The sequence below is a fragment of the Pantherophis guttatus genome, chromosome 1 (genome assembly GCF_059756535.1).
Source record: "Pantherophis guttatus breed Tessera chromosome 1, ASM5975653v1, whole genome shotgun sequence".
NCBI classification, from domain to species: domain Eukaryota; kingdom Metazoa; phylum Chordata; class Lepidosauria; order Squamata; family Colubridae; genus Pantherophis; species Pantherophis guttatus.
The window spans coordinates 36556287-36570593 of record NC_142063.1 but is presented as its reverse complement, the minus strand read 5'-3'; the positions used below and the strand labels follow the sequence as shown (position 1 = coordinate 36570593).

The 14307-nt window shown below is 41.2% G+C and overlaps 1 protein-coding gene across 4 annotated transcripts in view; it reads left to right on the top strand.

The window, feature by feature from the left end:
* Positions 1 to 14307, top strand: part of AHNAK2 (AHNAK nucleoprotein 2) — a 98319-nt gene that overhangs the window by 12208 nt on the left and 71804 nt on the right. The window contains exon 1 of one of the 4 annotated variants that reach the window (XM_087871764.1): positions 12645 to 13145. The exons of 2 other annotated variants lie outside the window; for them this stretch is intronic. The gene's annotated coding sequence lies outside the window, so the exon portion shown is untranslated. Of the gene's footprint in view, positions 1 to 12644; positions 13146 to 14307 lie in introns of those variants that run through there. One more of the 4 variants, XM_087871767.1, reaches the window with a different exon arrangement.

Sequence of the window (14307 nt, the reverse complement as noted above, 5' to 3'; positions counted from 1 at the left end):
TTTACTACCGGTTCGCATCGCCCGTGCGTGCTCACTTCGCTTACGCCAAGGCGTGCTCTTCTGCGCATGCGGAGATCACCTATGATGATGTCTGGGTCAGTGGGCAGAGCCTCCTGCCAGTTTTACTACCAGTTCTTGCGAACCGGTGGTAACCCACCACTGGTACCACTGAAAAAGATGTCATCTCTACAGCAATTTCTATCTGTCTGGCTTCCAGGAAAGACATCAGAAGGTTTTCCCCCTTTAGCAGCATTACTATCACCACTAAGAAAATCAGAGAAAACTTCTTTCCAATTTCTCTGCCCACAAATCTGATTTTTAAAAAATCAGGGAATTATTTAAAAAAAAAAAGATTGTTTAACTTCCACCCAAAGTGATGCAGTCTAGCCAATCAGCACTTTCTGTTACTACTTCTAAGTCTGCTGCTGGCCTTAGTTTTGAAGAAATCTGATGCTCTTTGAATGAGAATATGTGAAGAACATGGAACATATTAAGTATTTTAATATTCAATTATATGTCATATTATTAATACATATATAAAGGACCTAAGATAACTTAGCAGTATACTATGGTGAAATAAAGAGAGACTCTGCCCAGATGTTCATAATCAAAAGTGACCAATGGAAAGAATGAATCATAGACATGATCTAAAGAACTCAGAGTGAGCAATGAAATGCATATCTCCAAGAAAAAAAAAAGTTAAGGAGCAGTAGTGAAAAAATACTATGAACATAAGGGAGAAAATATAAGATAGAGAAAAAATAAAATGCCTTGGCTATTCACTAGACTGTGGATCTCAATAATAGGCAGCAAATTATTAGTTAAATTAAATTATTGATAAGTAGTGTATTTACTGCCAGGCATAATGAAGGGATGCTTTTCTGCCTCGTGTATTTATCTTGATTTGGTAAGGTATCATTTGCAGCAAAATATCTTTGATAGGCCTTGAGAAAAAACAGTAAGAATATCATGTAGAGTGTATTAATTAAATATTTATTTATTGAACACATTTCTCTCCCACCGCAATCAAAAATAACCAGGATATATTATCAACATAGTGTGTAACAAACTGCAATGGCAACAAATGACAACAAAACAAATGATAGTTGCATGATGGCATCAACATGAAAATGCTGCGGTAGTAATACATACCTTCTATATAACATTTGATGCAAGACCATAAGACATGGCATTTGCATGATGATGTTATTATGCATATCTTGTTATCTGCCCCACCCCTATGGACTCCGAACAGTAATTGTTGGTTATGACACAATTCCATGGCATTGCTGTGTGAAGATTTGTGACATTTTGGTTGGACCTGGGTTTTGCTTTGTTCTGATGGTACACTTTAATGTACTTTCTGTCAGGCATGGTTCACCATTCATCACTATTTCTGGACAAGGATGGACAGATCCCTTAATATGTAAATTGCAGAATGCTTGTTGGATTTTTTTATTTCTTCCATTTGACGTTAAAATTCATTCCATGCTGCAAAGACCATGTGATATTCTGTGACCATGTGATATTTTTTCTGTCATAACTCTATGAATCAAAATATTATTAATAAAAGAATTGGGAATTTTCTGTAAGTCGTTTTAGAGGGAAACAAATTTCAAAGAATGAAGGCAAAATGACATTTGCCCATTTGTGTCAGTATAAATACACATTGCTGATTGGGGGGGGGGAATATGATGAGTTTTCTCAGAGCTGTCCCTCAATTCATAATGATGGTGCTACTCTTTAGAATTTGTAGTTCCCAGCACTAATCCTGATAGAGAGCTGCTAGGAGAGAGCATCATGCTCACTTTCTTTAAAAAAAAATAATGAGAAAATAGGAAATATTCACCAAATATATTTTACTTGTAGAGTAAAATAAGGGTTAACGGAGAGCCAGTTTGGTGCAGTGGTTAAGGCACCCAGCTAAAAACTGGGAGACGGTGAGTTTGAGTCCCACCTTAGACAAAGCCAGCTGAATTACTGGGCAGGACTCTCTTTCTCTCTTCTCTCTCAGTCCTGGGAAGAAGGCAATGGCAAACCACTTCTGAAATCTTTCCAAGAAAACTGCAGGGACTTGTCTATGCAGTCACTAGGAGTTAAGACTTCCTTGAAAAAGAAAAAAAGGGGGTGTGTGGCCAAGAATTCTGCTGGAAGCAAATTAGATCCATGACAGAGTAAATTCTAGCCAGAAGGAAATCCAGTCATTGTTTATCCTTCTGCCCTCTTTCCTCTCCACCCTCGATAACAGGAATAAACAAGGGTTTTACTTATTTCCTAAAATATGCAAGGTGGTACAAAGATAAAAGCCCAATTAGAGTAGCACTTGGTTTTTTTGACATTCTATATAAGCTTCTTTTACAGTGCTTTCAGGACTAGCTTTGTGACCTCATATTGTCATCTGTTGATTGACTGATTAAAACATTTATATAGCTTCTGATTGGCGGCTCCCAATCAGTCATAAGGCTTCATTTATCATTCCAAAAAGTACTGAGAAACACTGCTTTACTCCTTGAAGTGTGGTGTTGTTTCAGTACAGATTCACAATTCACATGCGGTTTCTAATGCTCCCTGTTCCCAAGCAAATGTTTGTCCCAAAAAATGAATTCCAAATTTAGCTCAATTAAAGATGCATAGATATGTTTCATTTCATAAATACTCTGCTTAATACACAGTATCATGAAATAAATCTTATTTTCCATTTCTCCTCCAAAGAAATTACAATAAATTTGAGCATCAGCCAAATATGAAAGCTTAGACAAATCCTTGGTCGAAGCCACATAATTAGGAAAATTGGAGATTGCCATCTGATTTGTCTAGCTACCTTAGCACCATCTGCACAGAGTAGCAGTGATTTTCCATAGCCTCAGAATCTTCCTCTGTTGAATGGATTAGAATCAATTTTCAAAAAGATTTCTCGTTGCTATCTGATTTTTAGCTGGAGACTACAGAGATTGTCTATATGTAAGTGCCAAACGGCAGCCTCCTCTCCTAATTACGAAACCTGATTACACCACAACTACTCATACTGTGGCAAACATTTGAATAATCCTTGCGAATGTATGCATGTGTGTGCAAATATCAAGTGATTCAAACTCATCATTTGTTTTTCTAAGTGTCAGTGATTTGCTGTCCTCACCCTGAATATCCATGAATAAGCCTTGTAACTCTGATGATCTTTGTAATTAAATAGATATTCATTTTATCTTGCACACATGTAATGCTTCAACATTGTTCTACAGCATAAATGTTTTGAAGAAGACTTTATTTGATCTTTAAAATACTGTCAGTTTGACTCTTCTTTGAAAGCTATCTTCTGTTCAAATGTTCAGTTTTTTTCTTTTTCTTCTATTCAAATGCTTATTTTTCTATTCAAATATTAATTCAAATGTTAATTTGAATGCCTTCTGCTTCACATAAATATTCTAGAATCTGAGTCGGTCCCTGGGACCAAAGATCCAAGCTTTCCAGACTTATGCTGGAACCAATCATCAGGGAACTTCTCTGATTGGTTCCAGCATGAGCCCAAAAGCTTGAAAGGATAAACCTGTGAGTCCTGGTGACCAGCTCAGATTGGATCCTGCAATATGATCCTGGGGTACACATTATTTAGCTTCATTCGTGATAAATACTCTAGTTACAGCATAACATTGGAATATGGCTACTTATAGGAGAAATATCAACAAAACTCAGTAAATATATCTTAAAGTCAAAATAGAGGTTAACATAGTTATGGAAAGTACAGCTCCAAGTACCCTCTCCCCATAGATTTTAATTTTAAATAAGGTTAATTGCCCTGTAGATTATGAACAGGTTGTTGAAAGACTTTGCTCTATCACAATTGCCCTGTTTGAATAATTTCAGTTTAAATAGGGGAAGTGTCATTTTATGATTATGATAATAAGAACTATGAGTTTGCTTTTCCTGACCGCCTGTCCCTACCAATAGAAGGGTAAGAGCATTGCCTGCTCTGCTAAGTAGGGGATTTAATAAAGTATGTAGATAGGATGGGCATATAGAGAGAATTTACATTGTATACTGTAAATGTTTTCTATATTATGGAAACACAAGGAAACTACAATGTATACTAGTGATGGCTAACCTTTTTGCCATCGTGTGCCAGGAAGGGGGGGGCAGGGGAGGTTCGCGTGCATGCGTACCTACACCCATAATTCTATGCGCCCTGCCCCATGCATGCAACCCCCTCCCCCCCGCTCCTAGCACGTGATGGCCCAGTAGGCCTGTTTTTCTTTCTCATCTGGCTCCAGATCCTCTCTATGCATCTGGGGAGGGCAAAAACAGACTTCCCCACCCCCTCGGAGGCCCCCTGGAGGCCCAAAACAGCCTGTTGGACAGGAAGTGACTTTTTTGCTGTCCTCAGCCTCCAGAAACTCTGACGCATGCACGCTGGAACTGAGCTGACGTGCCAGGCGACATGGCTCTGCGTGCTGCCTGTGGCACGCGTGCCACAGGTTCGCCATCACGGATGTATACTATTTACAAAAATTAACTTTTACATCTCAGTTTTTATTTAGTCATACCAAAAAGCTAAAAACTTTCTAGTAGCTAAAACATACTACAGTCCTTCATTGTCCTATTCCTTTGCTTCTCTGCATCAACCTGCAGAATTATGCAAGGTATCTAAAAATATTCATTTGTCTAGACAGAAACCAAGCTTTTTTTGTTGAGGTAATCATAAATCAAAATTTTAATTATCAGCCTGAATACAAAGTAGATTCAGCTCCAGCTACTGGCTTTGAGTTGTATACTATTTTGACTATTATATACCAATGCATGCAATTTTTTTCGCTTTTATAGAACATCCATATGAGTAATGAAATTAATAAACCATGAGAGAGTTGTCATGGGACAACGTCTCATTTTAAAAATGGGTGTGGTAGCATATGTTTGTTTAGTTTCAGTTTTAGGGACAGGATGATGAAGCAAAGGCTGAATACAGAATGTAATGACATGGCTAATCTCCAACTTCAGTTTACATAACAAAGATAGTATCAGCCAAACAAGACATCAACTGAGCCAACTGCTAGAAACAATATGGAAACAATGATCACTGGGTTGCCCATTCAGTTGACACTCAAGACTTGCAACCTGAAGAAAATTATATTCTGTATACCTACAGATGCATATTCTAGGTACTCTTAGAATAGACTTCAGTTTCTCCCAATCCCAGCTACCTCAGCAAAGGACTGTGGGAGTTGTAGTGCAAATTAACTTAAAAACACATGATTGCTTGTCCCTATTTGAGATTGTTCAAGTAGCTAACCCACTTTTTCAGAAAAAATCTGAAATGGCATAAAGACAATGGTGTTTTTCCGTTATTATTCTCCAGTGTCTGGTATTCCGTTAAATATTTTCTCTGAACATAGAGATTCTATGAAATATCCTGATAGGAAAGAGACATTGTTGGTAGGGTTTTGGCTAAAATCTTATTGCTTATTTCATCTGTAATTTAATATGCTTTCAAAATACAATTATGGCTTTAACCGTCTGCTTTAGATGCATTGTTTTACACCAGAAGGCACCATTTTTGCACATCAGAGGATTAGCGCTAGATCTTCCCGTGCTATGTAGCATATATATATAGGAGATGACCAGGCTGAACCCAAGGAAGGAATCAAACACGTCATCAGTCATGAGTCCCTTCACGCCCAAGGAGATCTAAGTCCAGCCCACTGTGAAATCCTTATCTACTGTCAAATTGCTTTGACTGTTAGTAGTTCAGATTCTTGTAGACCAGGGGTGTCAAACTCAAGGCTTGGGATTTTAAATTTTATGGATTTGGGGGTTTTAAATTGGGAAGCTAATGATTTAATTCTTTTTTAATTATCTTAACTTTTGTATTTGTATGTTTTTTAATTTTGGTTGTTCACCGCCCTGAGTCCCCTCTGGGAGAAGGGCAGTATACAAATTAAATTAATAAATAAAATAAATAAATAAAAGGCTCACAGGCCAGATCCAGACCGCGGGATGCTTAGATCTGGCCTGCAGGGCCGGCCTGTAAATAGCAAAGGACTGGCCCATGGTTCCTCTGCTAGCAAAAATTGGGACGCATGGGGCCACATGCATGGGGGGGCACATGTGGCCCCCACACCCTGTTTTGGCCAGCAGAGTGCTGCAGGAGGCCGTCCAGGCTGAAAATAGGGCATGCGGGGACTGTGCGCTGCCCTGTGGCCCATTTTGGTTGGCAGAGTGTGGCAGGAGGCATCCATCCCATCTGCCGTCCGTTCCTTCTGCCATCCGCCCTCCGGTCAGCCTGTGGAGGACAAGTTCAATGTTGATCCAACCCTAAAGAAATCCAGTTTGACACCCCTGTTGTAGACAGCTTAAACTTGCAATAAATCTTTATACTCATTTGAACTGCCTGGATCTCCTTATTTCCCTGGAGCATGACAATATCAGGCAGCAAGGGATCTCCAGTGTTTTTGATCTTGGACAAGTACTTCAGCATCTTTCCATGTGATGTTTAGAGTTGTTAAGTCTTCCATGTACATTCTTCATCATGTATTTCGAGGCGTTTCTCTTGGTCATTTAGCACATCATAAGCAGGGAAAATTCCATATGATTACATACATCCCTCGATGATTGCAAGCATATTACACTCCACTAGGCTCCGCTTCTCATAACAATAGTGCACTTAGCAAAATCCAAAAAGATAAATTGAATGCTGTAGCAGTTAATAATCTATGGTATGAAATAATATTTTCCTGTGATTATGTACTGGTTAAGGCACCAGGCTAGAAACTTCAAGACCATGAGTTCTAGCTATGAAGACAACTTGGTGACTTTATGCCAGTCAGTCTCTTCCAGCCCTAGGGAGTAGGCAATGGCAAACTGTTTCCAAAAAATGTGGCACAGACTTTGGTTTAGTTCTTTGTTCAGTTTAGCTCACAAGTGATGAATTGATCACTTTGGTCAATTTAGTCCATTTTTTCTGATTTGAGAACCACCAGGGACAAACTTTTTTTTGTCCAAGAACTAGCAAGGGAGCTGAACAACACTGAATGGGATTTAAAGTCATTTGTACTTCAGGGTAATTAATATTAATTATAATTAATATATTATCTTTTAGATAACTATTTAACAGATTTTCTCTTTTACTGTATTAAATTACAATTTGATGCACTCAAGGTTTTGGAAGCTTTATGGTACCCTGGGAACAAAAATTCAAATTATGCACTTCAAGCCCAAAGACTGTGCCATTTCCTGTATTTTGTACAGTGGATAATTCACTGCCACTGATACATAAATGTTAAAAAGATTGTATCAGTAACTCCCTTAATTTCTTTCGCACTGATTTTGTCTCCACTGCTGGAGAATATATGATGCAGCTTTGCATTGGAATGCACAACAGCCAATGGCAATCCTACAAACACCAAATCTAGCTTTCCAAAATGCGTGGGTGAATTTGTAGGTGGCCACTCCAAATGAAAAACTCATAGACATGGAAGGCGGCAGGCAACCCATTAATTGATTTCAGTAAGTAAATAAGATTTGTGCAATGAAATTATTGTAGGGCTCTACCATTTCAGAGTGTGAGCTAATTATTGCCTGCCCTAGTTCTTATTATTTAAGAGAACTCTTTCAGCATATGTAAAACTATTATTGAAGTTACCATAACTGACATTAGTTATGTATTGAGGCTGGTTCTAATGAAACCAAACACTGAACAATTCAGGACAGGTTCCAGATCCTAAATTGTATGTTAAAACTGCAACTGTGCACAAATGTTCTTTCCACATTCTCCACTTAAAACTGAATGAGTAATTCCACTAAATTACTCAAGGATTTTCCACAGTGGTGACAATGGCACAATTGCTGAAAGAGTCCCAATAGGGGATATTTCCCTAGTATCTTGCCTTAGGATTCACCAGGGAAGTGGCAGATGACTGAAAACGTGACTTTATAATGAAAGAGAGAACATCTACAGACATCCTAGGCTACTGCATAATGAAGAGCAAGAACACCATTCTTCATTAAGAAATTCTCCAAAATGTTCTTATCTTTTGGGGAAAAAAATTCTAAAGCAAATATTATTTCCTTAAACTCAGCGATAAGTGATCAAAGATCTTTTGAGCTTAGCAGACATTGGCCGAACAAAGCAGATTTTATTTTCTATGATTAATTCGATTTATATCCCATCTTTCCTCTCAGATTTCAAGATGGTGTACATTAATACAAGTAGCCCTCAACTTATGAACAACTTAGCAACTATTTTAAGTTACAACAGACCCCACCCCCTTCAAAGCTACTACTAACCTGGTTCCTTCAATGGCTGCACACATCCCCATAATCACATGACCACATCTCAGGCACTTGGCAACTGGCTTACCTTTGACCCACTGCAGGATTCCACAGTCACATGACTGCAATTTATGATGTTTTTCCAGTTTTGCCAGCAAAAAAATGCCGATAGGGATACATTGATAATGACCATAATGTTTGCTGCCATGTTCACTTAACAATCATGGTGCTTGCTTAATGACTGCTGCAAAAAAGTGATAAAATTGGGTTCAGTCATGTGGGCGCCTCGACTTAATAACCATCATGACCTGGGATGGAAATTCCAGGCTCCGTTACAGTTGTAAGTCGAAGACAGCTTCTATCCTCTCTTCCCAGTTTTCTCCACAACAATTGACTAGGAGTGTCCCAAAGGTGCTTTTTTCAAGAAGCGACTGGACTTCCTGGTTTTTCTTTGAAGACGTTTCGCTTCTCATCCAAGAAGCTGCTGCTTCTTCCTTTGGGACAACCATGACCTGGATGACTGAGAATCTCCGTAGCAATTGACTATGAGGTAGTTGGAGACAGACATGAGGATTTCCCTGGGAATATCAACTTCTATTTCAAATGCTATTTCATATTAGCATTTTTTTTTAAAAAAAAAAAGTCTGAAATAAGATTCTATTTTTATAAGCAGGACAATCACAGGTTCCCCAGCCCTGGCTGAGGCCCACCCTAGACCAAGATTCCTTTTGCCAATCTCTGACAGTACAGTGTATTTGCCTAAATATCTCTGTGCAAAAATCATTTTACACAAAAATGAGTAAAGGGAACTTAAACTCATTTTCCTCTTGTCCTTGGACTGAACTCATGGAAGAAGAATAAATGAAGTGGCAAGAAAAAGATGGACCTTGCCCAAGAGGCCCTACAAAGGTCCTCTTGTCAGGAGGCCCTAAAATCCTGCAGCCAACATGGTTGTGTTAAAAATATTAGGAATATTAGAAGCTGGACAACCTAGGTCTTTTGCATGCACAATTTATGCTTTACAATACTTTAGCATAAGAACAAATTACATGCTCACATATGAATGTCAATTTGGGTTTCAAAATTATAGATTCAGTATGGCAAATTAGTAATCTAAACCAGGAAGTATTTTCCCTAATAACAAAGAAATGCATTTCAGGAAAGAATAAGCACCATTTACTATTGCCCTTTATAATCTATCACTCTATTGCAATGTTTCTCCAATTTGGCAATTTGCTAGCTGGGAGTTCTGGGAGTTCACATACTTAAAAGTGGCCAAGTTTGAGAAACACTGTGGTAAGAATTGGCAAGTGATAGCTAGTGCTATGTTTCCACTTTGCATGGGCTAGTATTTTCTGTTTCCCATTGCATTTAGGGTGGGATAAAGGTTTCAGCCCTGTAGTTCTTTCAAAATGATGTTCCTGAACCTGATTTGCTTCTGGCATTTTATCAAAGATACTAATCTGCCATTAGCCCTCCCCTTTCCTAAAGGGGAAATCACTAGAGGAAAGTTTGAAATAAACTTGAACAAACCAGTTCCTGCAAATGCTCAGCAACATTTCTCACTTATTTGTAGCTTGGATGCATCGCCAACCCACTCTGACCTGAAGTCACAATGATATTTAAAGCGAATGCAGTAGCCTGATTCTGGGTCACAGTGTCACCATGGGACAGATATCAAATTCTTAAACTGTTGAGTTTAAAAGAATGCAACAGGTCAAGGATTAAGCCAATAAATTGCTTTTAGTTCATTAAAACTGTCAATCACCAGTTATTAATCCTGATGGCTATATATGCTGATTCCAAGCTCTGAATAATTTTTTGAACTGGCAATTGGCAGGGAGCAAAAGAGAAGAGACCCATTGCCCTCATGTCTGGCTTGTTTGGCTTGTTGATATTCATCATTAGTGGGACTGACTTGAAAGAGGTGGCATAGTGGTTAGAATGCAGTATTGCAGCTAATTCTCCTGACTGCCGATTGCCTGCAGTTCAGCAGTTCGATTCTCACTTGCACCTTGTTTGCAAAGCAGCTCTCAAAGAGAAAGAAGTGGGCATGGCTCACCCAGAGCTGCCGCTTCTTTGCAACAGCCGAGGACTTCTTCCGCTTGGAGCTCCAAGCTGCGGGGAGGGGGGGCGGCTGCAACGCCAGCAGCTTCAGTGGGCTCCTTCCCTCAGTAGTTTGTTTTCTTTTACCTAATTAAAGGCTGCTCCATGCCTTTTGATCTTTCTACCCAGCCACTGGCGCACAGCACCGAAAAGACCTCTGGTCACTGCTGCCATCTTCGCACATGCGCAGCTTTCTTCTCACCGGCTGAAGGACTTTTCGGCACTTTGTGGACTTTTCGGTATTTTGTGGAAGAGCCACACTCAAGGGGCCAAAGAGCCGCATGTGGCTCACGAGCCGTGGTTTGCCGACCACTGGTATAGAGTTTCGTGCCTGAGCAAGGGGGTTAAACTAGAAGACCTCCAAGGTCCCTTCCAACTCTGTTATTCAAGATAGCCATCATCCTTATGTGCCCTCAGACTGAAGGGCTTCCAACATGTTTTTTCACATTTTACTGATTAACTTCAAGTTTTAATCAGATTAGTTCCTATTTCAAAGGAGCTGTTGTGAAGACAGTTTTGTGCGTTGCTTGTGAAGCTATGTTATTTCTCATTTGCTCCTAATCCTCTTTCTTGGCCTACTGGGTTTCTCCTCTGCTCCTGAAGTCAAGACACTCTAATGCAGGGTTGTGAAACTCGATTTCATTGAGGGCTACATCAGGGTTGTGTTTGACCTCAGGGGGGTGGGGTGGGCGTGGCCAGCTTGACATCACTTGTTGGGGGTGCCTTGGTGGCCCAAGCACCCTGCCAGCAAAAACAGGCTCCTGAGCTCTATTTTTGGATGCAACAATCTCTTGCAGCCCTCTGCCAGCGAAAATGGAACCTGGGAAGACTGCCCGTGGCCCTCCCAAGCTTTGTTTTCGCTGGCAGAGGCACTGCAGGCCAGTCCTTTGCTGCTTCCAGGGTGGCCTCATGGGCCAGATCTAAGCACCACATGGACCGGATCTGGCCCCCAGGCCTTGAGTTTGACACCCCTGCTCTAATGCCTTGCCACGATTCCTCAGCTGTTTTCTGACTGGAATCAAAGACTGTTTGCTATGCAGTTACGTTGAACCTACCGTTTAGTTGGTTTTCTAGTGAGAGAACAAGGAACATGATGGGATAGCAGTTCACAACTTTTTAGCCAACTGGAAGAAGTGCTGCTCAACTCAAGAGAGCACTATCCACGCCTGAGATTTAGTCCTGACCCTGTTAGGAAGTCTTGGCTTTTCTGTCAGGGATTAGGGCCAGGATGGACAGTGATGAGCTGTGAGATAGTTTATTAGGAGTCTCATTGCATTATAATATTGTTTGTTTATCCTGTTATATTATGCATTTATATATTGTTAGTATCCAGAGTCACTGAACTGGATTTCAGCCATATGAAATCCAACAATAAATGGGAAGACCAAGATAATTGCCAGGTGCCTGGGATGTAGTAAAAAAAAATGCCATTTACAATTATTAATTGTTTATTAATATTTATTAAAATTACAGTTGCTTAAAGTTCAGAGGTTGAAACTGGTCACAAAAAAACAACTTGGTTAAACTGACTGGCAGGGGAATTCTGGGAGTTGAAGTTCACACATCTGAAAGTTGCTGAGGTTGAAAACGCTGGGTTCAAACATGCAAGATGTTATTGACCATGAGAGGAATTGAAGTTAGGAGCAACAAACTTGTCCGGGGGGGGGGGGGGGCTTAACCATGGCTGAGTTGAGATGGAGCTGTGAAACCAAAACACTTTTGCCTTGCTCTGTTCAAGAAATTTGTTGTTGTTAGTTGCGAAGTCATGTCCGACCCATCGCGACCCCATGGACAATGTTCCACCAGGCCTTCCTGTCCTCTACCATCCTCTGGAGTCCATTTAAACACACGCCACAGACTGCTTCAGTGACTCCATCCAGCCACCACATTCTCTGTCATCCTCTTCTTCTTTTGCCCTCAGTCTTTCCCAGCATTAGGCTCTTCTCCAGCGAGTCCTTCCTTCTCATTAGGTTCAAGAAATGCATGCAGCCAATTCATAGGACATCTGTCACTTAAGCAGCGGCTTAAAGACCCATCACTGCTCAGCGGCCACAAACAATGCATTTTTAGGATAGGTGTGATTGGGGCACCGCAGCAGGTAAAGGCTGGGCGGTGTGTGTGTGGGGGGGGGGCGACCCAGTAAGGTACGGGGAGACAGCGAACCTGTATTCCTGCATTCCGGAATGGCTGCTGGTAAAGTGACTTTTTAAAAGGAAGAAACCGTTTTGTCTTTGGAAGGCTCCGATTTTTGTAAAAGTGTAAACAGAAAGCTACTCTGCGCTCCTTGTAATGAGTGTTTGTGTGGATCTGCTGTACAAGAATGGGTGTGTGTGGGGGGGGGAAGAGAGAGAGAGAAGTGTATTCATGACTCATTGGCCCCAGGCAAGCCTTGAAATGAATCCCGGGAAAAGAGACATTTGTTTTGCCCTCGCCTTCGCAGCCACGGGGATCCCTGCTTCTTTCTTTCTCTCCCTCCCGCTCTCTCCACCCCTGCCTCGACATTGGTGCTTGCAAATGTGGGCTTAAAGACAGGAGTCCGTCTTGACAGCCATCGCCCCAGCCTCCTTCCCTCCATGGCGGAGGGTGACTCACCCTCGGCACAAGACCTGTAAGTGACTCCAACTTGAAGGAAGCAGTCCAGCTGTGGTCTTCCTGCAGCGGGGATTGGGTTTCCGCGGGCTGCGAGAACCGCCACCGAGCGGGCGAGGACTGCGCGGTTTTGGACGGGAGAAGAAAATTTCCCCCCTCGCTCATCAGCACAACTAAGCGGTAGCAACGAGGTTCGTTGGGTTCAATTCCTGGGCGGCAGTTTTTGCTAAGGTCTGCTTTGAGGAAAAAAAAAAAGGAGGGGCTGCTCCGGGATTAGCGTGCTTCGATGCCTTGCAACTTCAGAGCAACTTTCCAAAACTTTGTAACTAAATTGAGGTCATTTGAGAGGGGGGGGTGTCTTTCTCTCCCTCTCTCTCTCTCTCTCTCTCTCTTTCTCTCTCTCTCTCTCACCCCCACCCCCATCCCTTGCAAGCCAAGATGAGCATTTTAAATATGTATTGTGTGTGTGCCCGCGTGCAAAACGCAGTGCTAAAGAACGCGGCATGTCCGATTGTTAAAAGGGCTCCGGAGTTGCCAACTGAGAACAAGAGGCACACCCCCCCACTCTTAAGTTTTGTAGTGCTGGAGGAGGAAAAGAGTTAGAAAGATCATAGCGGGATATAATATGCGCGCGCACACCCTTAGTAGTTTAGAAATGAGACTCTTTGGATTAAAAAGGTTAAAAAGACGCACACTATTGAAACTGGCCTGGGGTGGAGATTTTTTTTTTTTTTAAACTGAGTTTTAGAAGGAGTTGCAGTCCAAAACGGTGCAATAAATTAGCTCCTGTCAAATACATTTCTCTTGAATTTAGGAATTAAGAACTTGCTGCTGTGTTTCTTGTATGTGGACCTCTTATTGAGCCTGACCCAGTTCTGGGAGGGGGGGCAGGGGTTTGACCAGGATGGGTACCATCCCTCCAAAATTTCTTTGTGGTAACTTTCTGAGACAGTTCAGTTTGCAGAAGAAAAATGAAACAATACTCAGTCTGGAATTTGGCTCTGTGATGTGCTGTGTGTAAATGAAGTTCATTCAAGTGTTGTCTTTTCTAGACCATCCCCTATTACTCAACGCAAAAGTCAGTGCTCAGCATTTTGAACACTGTGGTGTGAATGATGACCCCCCCCCCAAACCAGTGTGCTGCTATGTGGAAGCACACTGCACAGAACACACTTTTTATAAAATGAAGGACAGAGTTGAGTTTCAGTTGGAATATCCTGGAAGCTTCGTCCTAAATCCCACCTGTAGCAGGGGTCCACACCCCTGCACCTATTTCTTCCATAGAAATGAATAGCTCTCGTCCAGCTCTAGAAAAGTGCTACTGTACCATTTGGGACAGCTTGCTGAAGACAG